Source organism: Ochotona curzoniae, unplaced genomic scaffold, assembly GCF_017591425.1.
Source record: "Ochotona curzoniae isolate NIBS_2020 unplaced genomic scaffold, NIBS_Ocur_1.0 contig_3622, whole genome shotgun sequence".
Taxonomy (NCBI): domain Eukaryota; kingdom Metazoa; phylum Chordata; class Mammalia; order Lagomorpha; family Ochotonidae; genus Ochotona; species Ochotona curzoniae.
In genome coordinates, this window is record NW_024465926.1 from 24,445,698 (window position 1) to 24,459,853 (window position 14,156).

Here is a 14,156-nt window from a genome sequence, read left to right on the forward strand (position 1 = left end):
TCAGGAATTGTGCAAAGTCATGTGCCTGCCATATTCCACCGAACTCTGCAGAGCTGTGTCAGCATTCTGAGTCCAGACGCCTTGATTCCTGCCATGGGCTGGGCAGGTAACCAAGCTTTCAGGCAAAGACAGAGCAAATCTGAGATTTTGGAAATTATGTGGTTTGTGGGGAAGCTAAGCAATAGCTAGGAAACTACTCAACTCCAGAACTAAGCAGCTACATTTTGTAGGCTTGTGTTCTCAGAACCACTAAGGGTTTCATGTTTGATACAGATGGTGTTTACGCAGAGTACAGGGGCTCAGCGTGAGAAGTCGTCATAAAACAGACTGGGGTTTTGTATAATTATTCACAATTACTATTGTATAATGGAATAACATAACTATTCTATAAAAAAAATATTTTAAGAAGTAGACTCTGCCCATGCTTCCACAGTGGTTCTTAACAATAAGAGACATATGCTATAAACGTCGCAACATATTTTATGGTGTCCCCAAACTTATGTAAGATTTGGCAAAGTTGCAAATGTAGAAGGGCAGGTTCTTTTTCCTACATCCTTAGAAGAACTAATCACCCATTCCCAAATTTAGATCACAGGGACTTCCACAAGTTCATGGAAAATGCATTTTACAGGAAAAAGAATTGTGCATGCATTTTTCGCACCAAAATAAGCATACCTTCTAGTCTCATTTTCCATTATTTTAAAAAAGATGTATTTATTATTCTTGGAAAGTCAGATTTACAGAGAGAAGAAGAGACAGAGAGTAAGATCTTCCATCCGCTGGTGGCTGCAACAGCTAGAGCAGAGCTGATCCAAAGTCGGGGGCTTCTTTGGGGTCTCCCACATGGATGCAGTGTCCCAAAGGTTTGGGTCATCGTCTACTGCTTTCCTTGGCCACAAGTGAGGAACCAGAAAGAAACTGGAGCAGCCAGGTATGAGCTGGCTTCCATATTGCACCCCAGCACACACAAAGTGATGAGTTTAGCCACTAGGCTACCATGCCGGGCCCTTCCATTTTTTTTAAAGTACTCTCATTAGCAAGGTCTCTTTCCTGTCATGTAGGTGGTTTCAGGAGCCTACTGCATTAGCCGCCTGAATGAACAGATGATGATGTCGTGACAATATTCTAACAGTTCCAGCATTCTCCACGCCTACCAAAGGAAGTTCTACTGGACAAGATTGTGGCAGGTGATATTATACTGCAATGTCTGCCTTAGAGTTTTTGGATGGAGTTACAGACTCTATAGTGAATCTATAGAATCCAATCATAGCATGCACTGCTTAATATTCTGTTAGGAAGAAAAGACTGGGTTATGTCTCTTTTATCCTCAAGCGGAGAGAGAGGAGGAAAGAGAGAGAGAAAGAGAGAGAGAGAAAACCATTAGTGTTTTCATTGGAACTTTGTTTTCGTTGGATTGCGTTTGTACAACAGATCTGTGTTCACAAGCAGCAGCTCTTCCTGCAGCCTGGAGTGCTGGGAGTGCATTTTAGAACAAATGCTTCTAGCCATAGTCTTGTTTCCTAACACACATGTAATTGGCATGGAAATCCTTACAGCTCCTCCTCATGGACGGCATCTTTTGCAGAACTTTCGGCTGTGACTATTCGGGGTACTTGCTGGGCTTTGGTGACTTGAGACTTTATCATGATAACATTTCTCGGCATTTCCAGTGTGTACTGTATTAGCACGGAGCAGTGAAAAAGCATCTCTGTCGATGCCTAACGCCGAGAAGTGTGTGCCAGCCTTGGAGACCATTACTCTCTCAAACTCATCTCCTGTTGCCATCATAATAATGCCCTCAAATATTGTTTGTTGCCAGGTGACAACAAACAGGGCATCTTGCACTGTAGCTGCCTGAGAGAGTACCAGCTCCCTTGTCAGGTTGGAGGCCAACACTTAATGTTCTCAGCCTGGACTGAAACAACTTGATTTTGGTCTGGATTCCAGAACGGAAAGCTTCCAAATGTCTTCTGTGGCCGTGGGGAAGAAGGTAATGAAGGATGCCTTTAGTGACTTGATGCCTAAGTGTGGAGCTGCAGCCTTTAGTACTTGGATGGGAGATTCTCAACTGTCTCACTGCCTCCTGTATCTGGAGGATAGCTGAGAAGCCTGCAATTCAACAAGAGCAGCAGCACATGCGAACAACTCCCGGTTCAAGTTCGCCTGAGAAGTAATACGGATGCTCAGTGACTAAGGATGCTTGGGGTTTTGCCTTTCCTGGTTCAGTCGAATTGACTTTCTAACTCATAGCATATGCACATGAATTTATGTACTGCTGAGTTTGGCCTATATATTGTAACTTTCTTTATGTCTGCACAGTTCCCCCATTTATACCAACCTAGTTTAATTCTATGGTGCAAGCAGCCCAAGGGACTGCTAATAAAAGGGCACAGTTATCTTTTCCAATATTAACCTTAGCAATTTCAAAAACCTAGCTGCCATTTATAGCTCACTGGGAATGCATTACCTATTAATTATTCTTGCTTTTTCATGTTTGCAAATGTTCCCCTTTTTACTGTAAGCCTGCAAAATATTCATTTGACTTCTTGCCCTCATCCCTCCTCTCATTGGCTCACAGGCAGGCATTATATTACCCAACTGAGTCATTTGCTCATGCCTTCAAGCCAGCAACTATTTAAATCCTGCCTTCTATTGTAGAGTTATATTCTGATGGTAGATGCAGTTTTATTAGCCAAATAAATATTTTGATATCAAATAAATACTGTAAATAAAAACAAGCAGAGAAATGTAGGAGAGATTTGTAAGGAGTGGAATACAAGCTTAAATAGGATAGTCAAGGAGGGCTCATTTAGGAAATATCAATGGAAGTAACCATGTGGCTCTCTGGGAGATTATACCAAGGGCAGGGAAGGTGGAGGCAAAGGTTCTGGGTGTTGAATGGGTTTGAAACAGTGCATGGCATCCACTGTGGCTGGAGGGCATCGAGGAGAGAACACACATTTGGTCCAAGGGAAAGCAGGACACCCAACTAGGTAAGGTGGGGGTTTCTTCATCCTCAAAGTGCCTCTCAGTAGTTCTCTGGCCTTCAATCCCCCACCCTTAGGTGCTGTAAAGATAATGTAGTTTTATACGGTTGGAAAAAAAAAGGGAGTTCCTAGTTTGTGGAATCACATTTTGAAATTAGTATAGGGAAAATGAAATGTCTGAGGTTTGCTCTATTGCAGTACAAGATGGTGGAAGTAAATGCAGATCTGCAGGTGGCACATTTGGCTCTGGGTTGAGAGGCAGGAGAGTTGGATTTTGGGTGCATTTATATTCCCCTCCTCATCCAGACAAATTCTCAGTAGATATTTAAAGATATCGGTTGGCTCATTTCTACATATTTTTATATGAAATCAGTTACAATAGGACAGTCATTGTATGGGGATGATAAGATGATTTCAGCTAATCTGACTTAAGCTTGGGAGCGTCTGGGTAGCTACCCAGGTAGAAATTACCGTACATAAAATTGGAAGGAGAAGATGAATGATTCACACTTCTCTGGGGGTACCTAACAGTATTACAGTGTTGGCCCAAACTCTTACTACTCTTTCCTGCTTAAACTCTTTGCCCTAAGCCCATCTAGTTACGGAGTTAAAAAAAGCCAAACTTGACAATGACCCAGCTTATCTCATCTCCAAGAAAACTCCATCTCTCTCTCCTGCATTGATCTTTGTCTTTGCATCACCTCAGCCCTTTTGTGTTCCATTCTATAAACAAAATTCTTTCTGTTGCCACATAAATCCCTCTATGTATTACACATATATGTACGTTTTTTTTCTTTCTTTAATGATTTGGAAGGATAGTGCCTTCCTCCTCTTTGCAAACCCACATCAGGTACTCAATAGAGGTCTTAAAGAAGCAGAATTAACAAAATGAATTATTCCATTTATTTCTGCTTTAATTAGGACTCTGAATTGCAAGAAATAAAAGCCAAGCCAAATTGGCTTAGGAAAAAAAAATAGATAATGCATTTCCTTGTATAGCTGAAAAGTTCATGGATGGCACTAGCTTCATGCATAGCTGATACCCAAAGTGGGAACAAGTCATCAAGACTCTCTTTCTCTTTGCTCTGGTTTCTGCTGTGTTATCTTAATTAGTTTTTGGGTTTGGAGGATGCTTTCTTTTATTTCCTTATTTTTTTTATTCCTTTATTTTTTTATTCCATGCATTGACAGTCACAAAGCACAACATCATTACTTTCAGAATTCTCAGCAAGAAAATAAAAGGTCTCTTCCTCTTTTACCATCTCAGAAAATCTCACTAAGTTAGTCTGATTGGATATTGTGCCCACATGTAAACCAATCTTTGTGGGCTTGCATAACATAGTAATCTGATTGGTTCAATATACCCATTCATCCTTGCAACTGAGGATGGGCCCAGCTCAATCAGAAATACATGGAGTAACAACAAGGACTGGTGGTGTCACATGGGAACCCAGAATCCTGTTACCTAAGAAAAGTAAGTGGGTGCTGGGTGGGATTAATAGTGTATATGGCATAGTTTATGCAGAGGAAATTCTCAGAGAGTTAGCTGATATAAAGTGCCTTGTAGGAGTCTAGGAAAAGGGGAAACTTGCTTTTGGTACTTGCCAAAAATAGTTCTGGGGTTTAGAGGATGTTTTCTTTTATTCCTTTATTTTTTTATGTGAAGAAATTGCTTAGAGTCAACTCGAATAGTTTTATAAGTCAAAGTGAGACCATGAGACTTGCATGTTGTTTGCATTTCTTGTACTTGGTTCTATGAATAAACTAAGAAGAGACTCTTTCCTCTGAGAGATCTACCAAACATCCACTGCACTTGCCTCCTCTCATTAGCTTCCCTGTGTGGCTGTTGAATAAATGATCGAATGTGGGACAGTACTTAATCTTTCTAACAATAGCCTTCCAAACATCCAACACTGTCAGATGCTTCTCTGGCATTTGAAAATATGCCTGCAGCAAAACCATCTATTGAATTTTTACTGTGACTAAGACCTTGTGGACAAAGAAAACTATCTGTTAAGCTGCCATCCTTTGGCAAAATCAGTTGTCATGGGGCCTCCTGAGGGAAGGGGCAGAAGACATTTAAAGGTAACCCTCCAAAACCAGCCAAGAGGGGATGCTGGGACATTCCCAAACCTGTATGCAAGTTGGATGCTTTTCACAGAACACAGGAGGGAATCAGTCTGATCTGGGAGCATCTCAGAGTGTGGACCTGAGGCTTGGGAACCAGGGGTGGTCCTCTGTAGCGTGAATGATGTGCCAGAGGTAGCATTTGCCACTGTAAGTCTTGGATTATTTCCACTTGTCTCCTACAAACCGCTGATCCTAGATGAATTGCCACTGCATATTCCTTCCAAATTTTCAGCACAGTTAAGTTTCATAATTAAAAAAAATGATTGACATAATATTTCAGAACGTAAGTGAGTTTTAGAGACCAGATGATTAAACCCGCACTGCATCGGTTTATTTCATTGATAACAGACACCACCTAGTAGCAGATTCCCCGCTCCTCCTGACTTCTCCTCTGGCACTGTCCCTGACACTTGGGACGGTTGTCCTCCAACACAGCCCTTCAGGGTACAGTTAATGGACTCAGAGGCAGACACCTGTCCATGGGTGAGCCTGTGATTAACCCTTCTTGGAATCTGCCAATTGGAGCAGAGCCTGATGGCCAATGGAGTGGAGTTAATGTTACAACTGTCCATGTTGTTTTTTTGCTCTTTGTTAAATATACAAGTTCTGGGATTCTCTCCTCAAAATTTTTATTAAGTAAATCTGGGTTGGGTCAGAAATCCAGATTTTTAACAGCCCTAGGTGATTCCTATCATTAGGTTGGTTTGGAAAACACGAAGGAGGGCCTGGAAATTTCAACTATTGATCTCCACAGAAAACTTGGTGTCTCTTTCCCAAGTGCTTGTCATTCCATCAATAAGCTTATCACATACTTTCTCTATCTTTTAGACTATTAATGTTTTTTTGTTTTATGACACTGTTTAATAGGCCCTGAGGTCTCCTTTCCCTGTCCCCAAGTTCCCTTCCCCTCCCTACCCTTCTCCCTTCCAGTCTTACAATGGATGTCTTCAGTGAATTTTCACAAGTCCATCATGCTGCCACTGAAGTGTCTCTCAAAAATGTAGGAGATTATTAGCCATATCGTTGTGAGTTCATCCTTATAAAAGGATTTTTTTAAAAAAAATTATTTGAAAGGCAGAATTTTAGAGAGGGGGAAGGAGAGAGAGAGAGAGAGGGAGGGAAGGAGAGAGAGCTAGAGAGAGGTTCTATCTACTGGATCACTCCCCAAATGGCCACAAAGGCTGGAACTGGGCTGATCCTAAGCCAGGAGCCAGGATCTGCACTCCATGTGGGAGCAGGGGTCAAGGTACTTGGGCCACATCTTCTGCTTTTCACAGCCACATTAGTAGAGAGCTGGATCACATGTAGGACAGCTAGGATTCAAACCAGCGCCCATAGGGCATGCTGGGCCTGAAAGTGATGGCTTTAGCTACTATAGCGTAGTATTAGCATTTCTCTTTTGTTTCTAAGTTTACCAGAGTTGGTTTCTATTGCTTATACCAAAAGATTCCTAAATGGAAACTATGTCATTTTTAGAGGGACCAGGCAAAGGGTGTTACATGTTGAAATCAGGACAGGGGAGAAAGATGGATGAATATGCAAGCAATAGATGAGTTGAGTGAAGCCACTAGCTGGTTGGTAGAAGATCCATAGTATAATTTGTCCCAGATTTCATTTTTCCTGGTAAGAAAACACACACACACACACAGGGCAAATGAAGAACTCTGACCCATTCAGAGCATTAACAAATGATAGCTCTTGTTTTTGTAGAACTATGTGACCTATTATTATAGGTCTGATGCTTTATTTTCTTTCTATCCTATTTTCAGAAAGTAGCCAGTGCCCCGGGCTTTCTTGGTCAATATCTCCTTTGTGTCAGGGTGAATGTTCCTCTTTAATTGTAACATTGATACACAAGATAAACACGTGGTTGAACTGGAAGAGCACCATGATCCCCTGTTTGACAGCTGGGTCAAGAAAGGTCAAATGAACACATAGTGAGTTGTTTTGTTTTTATTCAAAGTCTTCATGCCCAGACACTGGGAGGAAACTTCTGCCTATTGTCCTGAAGTGCATCTGCTAACTTCTGGACAATAGGCAGGAATGGATGTTCTTGCTAAAGCATCAAACTCCAGTGGTCCTGTTACTTGGTTAGTATTTTATTGAACTGGAAATATCTAGCTAAACTTCCGTCTTGGAGCATGTGAAGATTTGCAACACTCTCCCAATTAGTTGGTTTGGGCAGTGCTCTTCAAATGATTTATTGTGCCACAAGGTTTCCAAAGTAGATATTCCTTTATGCAGGAATGTCTTTGTAAGGATGTAGGTATGCATAGGTTAGAGTTCAACTGAAGGATAAATGCACGAAGACAATTTTTCTTGAGTTGATTTCTACATCACTCGTATATTTTTTCCTTTGTTCTAAAGAGCTGAATCTCGCAGACAGAATTTACCACACCTTCCCAATATTTGTATGTGAAGGGGATTTTAAGTCACTCTACATTTCTGCAGAATTGCTGGTGTGAACTGGCTGACAGCGTGACTCTTGGCAACCTGAGATAACGTGATAGAGTAATTGTGTCCATGATGATACATCAAACTTCCTCCTTATTCCTCAACCCTGAACTGCCTTTTTGTCCCTTCTCACATTGACAGGCTGCTATCTATTCCAGCAGGGAGAACATAGCCTGGATATTTGTCAGGCAATTAGTTGGCTATAAATCAGCAAGAGTTGGTCATTTTATTAAGCATGTTCACGTCTTGTTAGCAGTTCCTCATGGGGACCCATCAGCATCGTGGCAGCTTTAGCTTGTTAATCTAATATTAAGTCTCCCAGGTAATGGGGAATTGAGGAAAAGTGTTCAAATGGGACAGTGTTTGGTACCCTTACTTTTAAATAGGCTTTGGTGTCTACTATCAGCTGTGTGGACCCATTGTCAGGAAGTAGAGTCATCCTGCCTTTTTTTTTTTTCTTTTAGCCTGTTTTTCTTCCTACAAAACTGTCCTCAATGGTTGTGGCTTACAAAATGCCAGAATTAGCCCCAAGGATTCTACACATTTAACTCCTTCCTGATATTTCCTTTTCCTGTCCTGAGTTCTGTTCCCATCAATTTGTTCCCAGTTTCGCTGCTAATCTGAGTTGAGTGCAGCTCTTCTATGTTTTATGTGTTCCATGGTAAGTTCACTTAGGAACTGACCGGATTAGTCTGAACTTTGAGGTCATCAAACTGAAATCAAATTTAACAAATCATTTCCATCATCTACTCTTTGCCATATGTGTTGACAAGTAGAAACTATCGTTTATACGGTGTTTTGCTTTTTGCTTGTCCAGTGACTACTCTTATTCTTTTGATTACTGCATCCTGATGATCCTTTACCTACATGGCTTAGATGGCCCATGATGGACACGTGAGCCAGGCCTGGCCAAAGAGGGCATCATGTGGACCAGGCCTGGCCAATGAGGGCATCGTATGGACCAGGCCTGGCCAATGAGGGCATCATATGGACCAGGCCTGGCCAATGAGAGCATCGTGTTTTCCTGGCTATAGGAATAGCTATGGAGGTGGGGATGTGATTTTCTTATGACAGTGCTGTTCCCCAGTCTCTTATAGAGAAGCAAATCCCTGTGTGGCACCAGGGTCTCAGGCTAAAGCCTAACAGCCAACTCCAGGAGAGGCTTTCCAGCAGTGGAAGTGATATCCAGCCGAGGAAAGTGAGGCTAAGGAATGGAAGGGCAAACCATGGTTTAGATCTCTACAACCAGCCATGCCTATAGCATTCATCAAATTTCTTAATTATTCATGCCAATACATTCCACTTTCAGCTTAAGCCATTGAGTTGGATTTTTGCCACTTGCAGCATAAATGTTCTTAGATGAGCTATTTTTATCCTATTTCACTTTTCTACCTTTTTTCCTGTCCCGCTGCATCACATCCATCTCCATCAAAATCTGTTCCTTTCCTATGACGAAAAGGAAAAAATCTGTTTCCATAGGAACTCCTATGTTCCTGCTTCCCCAAATGTATTGCTGGTATGTTCTCTAGTTAAAATAAATTACTCTCTCATTTCTTCTCCCATAACATTCTCCACTCTTTTTTTTTTTTTTTCACATTCACATTTCGCATTTGCAGTCACTGTAAGCTTTGTGGTGACACAGTGTCCTGAACACTATAGACAGTCCATCATGCATTGAATTGCAGTGAGTGCTTCTGGAGGCTTGTAAGCTCCTGCTATTTCTTTTGAAGTTATTAGGTTAGCCACGAGCCCCCAAAGCAGCACTTCTCCAGCTGATGGCATGAAATACCAGTGTGCTTTATGATACATGAGCACCAGGCACTCGGTTATAAAAAGTTCTGTGTCAAATAAACCGAGAAAATTCTTAGTTTTTTTTTTAAACTTAAATTGTTAGTTCTTAGAGTCTTTATTACACTAGCAAACAGTGTAACACGCAGAATGTAGCTGAGACGGTTTGAAATCCAATTCATGGGCCCAGTGCTGTAGCCTCGTAGCTAAAGTCCTCGTCTTGTACTTGCTGGGATCCCATATGGACAGCAGTTCGTGTCCCAGTTGCCCCGCTTCCCGTCCAGCTCCCTGCTTGTGGCCTGGGAAAGCAGTGGCGGTTGGCCCAAGGCTTGAGACCCTGCAATTACATGGGAGACCCAAAAGAAGCTCCAGGTTCCTGACTTTGAATTGTCTCAGCTCTGGCTGTTGTAGCCACATGGGGAGTGAACCAGCAGATGGAAGATCTTTCTCTTTGTATCTTCTTCTTTCTGTATCTGCCTTTCCAATAGAATAAATAAATCTTAAAAACCAAAAACACAAGAAAGTCAACTCATTCAAGAGATAAAGTAGTTTTGGCGATTTGAACTAGGAAAGTTGAATGTAAAATAGCTACTAATTAAGTTAAAGAAACTCATTAACAAGCAATAAAAAGAACCAGAAAGAATGAAAAGACAGTTTCAAAACTTCATGAAAAGGTGATTTTATTTTGGTGTAATTTTTTTTTTAAAAAAAAAAGGGGGAAAGAAAGAAAAGTAGAAGAAAATAACGAATAGGGAGAAACATCTCTATATTCTTAGAATTGTGACTACAAGCATATTGAATTTATTAAAAAAAAAACAACTCAAATTTAAAAACTTCCCTCCAATTTTGAAATCTGTGCATAGATTTTTATCATCACAAGAATTTCCAAATTTTAAAAATCTCTCTTTATATATATGGTTTCAACATCATGTTATGAAAATAAATACCTTTTTACACGTATTTTTTAAAGTTTTTGACCCCAAATATGTATACGTGTCTATGGGCCACAGTGCAGTATTTCAGCAGATACTCATGTGTGTTTTTTCTGTGAATTTCTCCAAGGAGACTTACCCAGAAAGAAACACACTCGAAGGCAGTTTTCTCTGCAACCGAGATTCTCAGCTTGCTGCAGGGGCTGTGGCTGTAGCTGCTGGAGAAGTTCCTGGAGGTGACAGAGACAGGCTGCTTGATGGAAGCCACTGGCTAAGCTGTTAACCAACTTTGCTGGAAACTTTCCAGTGGGTACCATTGTACCTGATTTTCAGATCTCCTATGCAAGGGCCTTCCTTTGAAAGCTGATGCATTTTAATCTTGCTTTAAACTTACTGGCATTGATAAAGTGCCAGCGAAGACTTTGAGTTTTCTGACAGCAGGGATCGTGTCTTATTTTTCCTTTGTATCTCACAGTATCTTGAAGAATCTGTGGTTTTCTTTTCCAAGTTCCCATGGAATAATTTATACTTCTTTGTGGCATTTATTGTGTTAAAGGCTGTGTGTATTCTGGGGGACCATGAATGTAAGAATTCCAGCTTCAATGCTATTTATTCTCCAAAGATTTCCAAGATTAAACCAGTTGAGCTTTTCTTCTGGCCTAGTATTCATTACTTTAAATCTGTATTTAAGCTTATTGCTATTGATCTACATTCCTCAGTTTTCTGCTACAGGAAATGAATCAACATTTTGATAGTTTTTGACGATTTTTGATGAAACAGAAAACCCCGCTCACACTGGATCAAAAACTGAACACACTCACTCCTCCAACAAAAGAATTCTAGAGGTCATGATGGCAAAATTAACTTAGTGGTTTGGTGATGGACAGAACATATTGATTCTTTCCGTTCTTTCATTCTTCCTTCTACTTTCTTGGTTTTTTTTCATTCTCAGACTTGTAATCCCGAATTCACAGGATGTCTCTGTGCCCTAAGTACCAATTCCTCACAAAATACCTAAAAAAAAAAATATTTTTTCCCTACCAGATCAGAATCATACAATTACATCAGCTAGCAAGTATTCCATGAGACTCTGCTTTGTAGCTATTACCCTAGGTTTTTTTTTTCATTATTATTTTTTGCAAATGTTCATGGAGTTCTTACTCTTTGCAAGCATTATGAGATTAACAGACACTATCTCACTTAATCTTATTTCTGCTCTATTATGTGGTTAGGATGGATAATAGAACCAAGGTCTGTCAAAAAATGAAAGATCGTTTTCTTTTTCACAGATTTATTTATTTTTATCAGAAAGGCAGATTTACAGAGAAAAGGAGAGACAGAGAGAAAGATCTTCCATCCCCTGGTTCACTTCCCAAATGGCCAGAACAACTGGAGCTGAGCCTATCTGAAGCCAGGAACTACTGGGTCTCCCACGTGGGTGCAGGGTCCCAAAGCTTTAGACCGTCCCCTTGTGCTTTCCTAGATCATAAGCTGGGAGCTGGGTGGGAAGTGGGGCATGAACTGGCACCATTATGAAATGCTAGCACTTGCAGGTGAAGGATTAGCCAATTGAGCCATTGCACTTGGCCCCAAAGATCATTTTCTTAACTAGAATCCTACACGGATTCCTATGGAGAATCTCTTTTCTCTACTAAATATTGGTGGTCACGTGTTCCAAACTGTTCCTTCACCTTAGTAGTGCTAGACCTTCACTTCTGACTGTGACAGAATAAGTTAGGTCTGACCGCTTCAGCTTGTTGACACTGGGCCACTGGTAGCCTGGGATCTCTCAGACAGATAAGGTGACATCAGTGATTACCAAAGCTTTCCACCTGAGCTCTTTTATGCATGGTAGCACAGGGTGGGATGGTGACCCAATAATGGAGAGCTATTGAATCTTGAAGAAGGAAACTGGGGACTGGGGAGGTCGAAGGGCTAGAACTTGTGGGACCAAGTACAGGAAATACACCTTGAAAGGGCTCTCAAAGTTTGCGGGGCAGTCCCCCAAGTATTTGGCTACATTCAAAGGTGCGCATGAAACTTCGTAAAATTGACGCACAAATGCTATGGGACAGAACACTTAACATCTGAAATCTCTCCCTCTTAGATTTCTTTTAGCAGAGAAATATGCAATTATACCTTATCTGTGGTCACCTTATTATGTATGCAAAGGAAGCCCAGAACTAGCTATAGCCTAATAACTTTCAGTTCCCCATTTCCCATCCCTCCCTCTCTAATTTCCTCTCCAGCCTCTGGAATCTCCATTATACTCTCAATGTCCTTGATTAGCCATTTTTTTATATTCCACATGTGAGTGGGCTCATGTGATACTTTTCTTTATGTACTCAATTTAATTCACTTATAATAAGGGCCTTCAGTTTTATCCATGGTGTTGCAAATGCTGCATTTCATTCATTTTAAGAGCTGACTAATATTCCACTGTGTATGTATAATGTATTTTCTGTGCCCATTTACTGCTGTACAGACATTAAAGTTGTTTCCATTTCTTGGCTATTGCGAAAATAGCACTGCAATAAACATGGGGGCACAGGTGTCCCTTTGACCGTTGGATATCATTTCCCATAAGCAGGATTGCTTTATCATAGGAGAGTTCTATTTTTAGTTCTTTGAGGAACTTTCGTACTGTTTGTTACAACAGCTGTTCTAAATTACACTTCCACCAACAGTGTGCCAGGGTTCCCCTTCCGACATAGTCTTACCAACTGTTTTATCTTTCTGATAAAAACCATGTCACCATATCTCATGGTGGCTTTGATTTTTCATTTCTCTGAATATTGGTAATGCTGTACTTTTTTTTTTCTTGTATTCATTGGAAGTTTGTATGTCTTCCTTTGAGAATTGTCTGTGTAAACCTGTTCAATTTAAAGTATATTATTGGGCCCGGCGCGGTGGCACAGTGGTTAAGGTCCTTGCCTTGCATGCCCGGGATCCCATATGGGCGCCGGTTCTATCCTGGCAGCCCCACTTCCCTTCCAGCTCCCTGCTTGTGGCCTGGGAAAGCAGTCGAGGACGGCCCAAGGCTTTGGGACCCTGCACCCGCGTGGGAGACCCAGAAGAGGCTACTGGCTTCTGATCGGCATAGCATCGGCCGTTGCGCTCACTTGGGGAGTGAATCATCGGATGGAAGATCTTCCTCTCTGTCTCTCCTCTCTGTATATCCGCCTTTCCAATAAAAATAATAAAAATAAATCTTTAAAATAAAGTATATTATTTATTTGCTTGCTATTAAATTATTTGGATCCCTTATAGATGCTGGATACCACACCATTTCAGATGTAAGCTTGCATGTATTCTCAGAGTTCACATTATTGCTTCTTCGCTGTGCAATAATGTTTAGTTTGATGAAATCTCATTTGTCAGTTTTTGCTTTGGTTTCTTGTGCTTTTGGACTCCAACACTCTTTAAATAAAGACAGTCAAATTTAGAAGTTCCATGTCATAATGTTCATTATATATAGAATTCGGTGTTTGGCTTTGGAACTGGACGATTTTGAATATGCATATTGGCTTCATTCTACAGTGTTGCTTGGAGTTTGCTGTTTGTTTATCTCTAACAGGGATCACCTTGCCTTTGCATGGGGGTTGTAGAATAATGAAAATGTTCTGCACCAGCCACAGCATCCTCTTCGTTAAAGTTGCTTATCATGAGACCACGGTTTCCTTCTGCTGTATTAAGACCTCATACAGCTCAGCTCCCGAATTCCATGTAATGGCCTGGAACAAGCTGGCCCCTGATTGCCTCTCCGGACTGCCTTACCTCCACTCCATTACTCATAACAGGGATCATGTTGCTTCATTTCTATTCTTTCCGTGATCCAAGCTTGTGCATTCCTCCAGATCCTTGC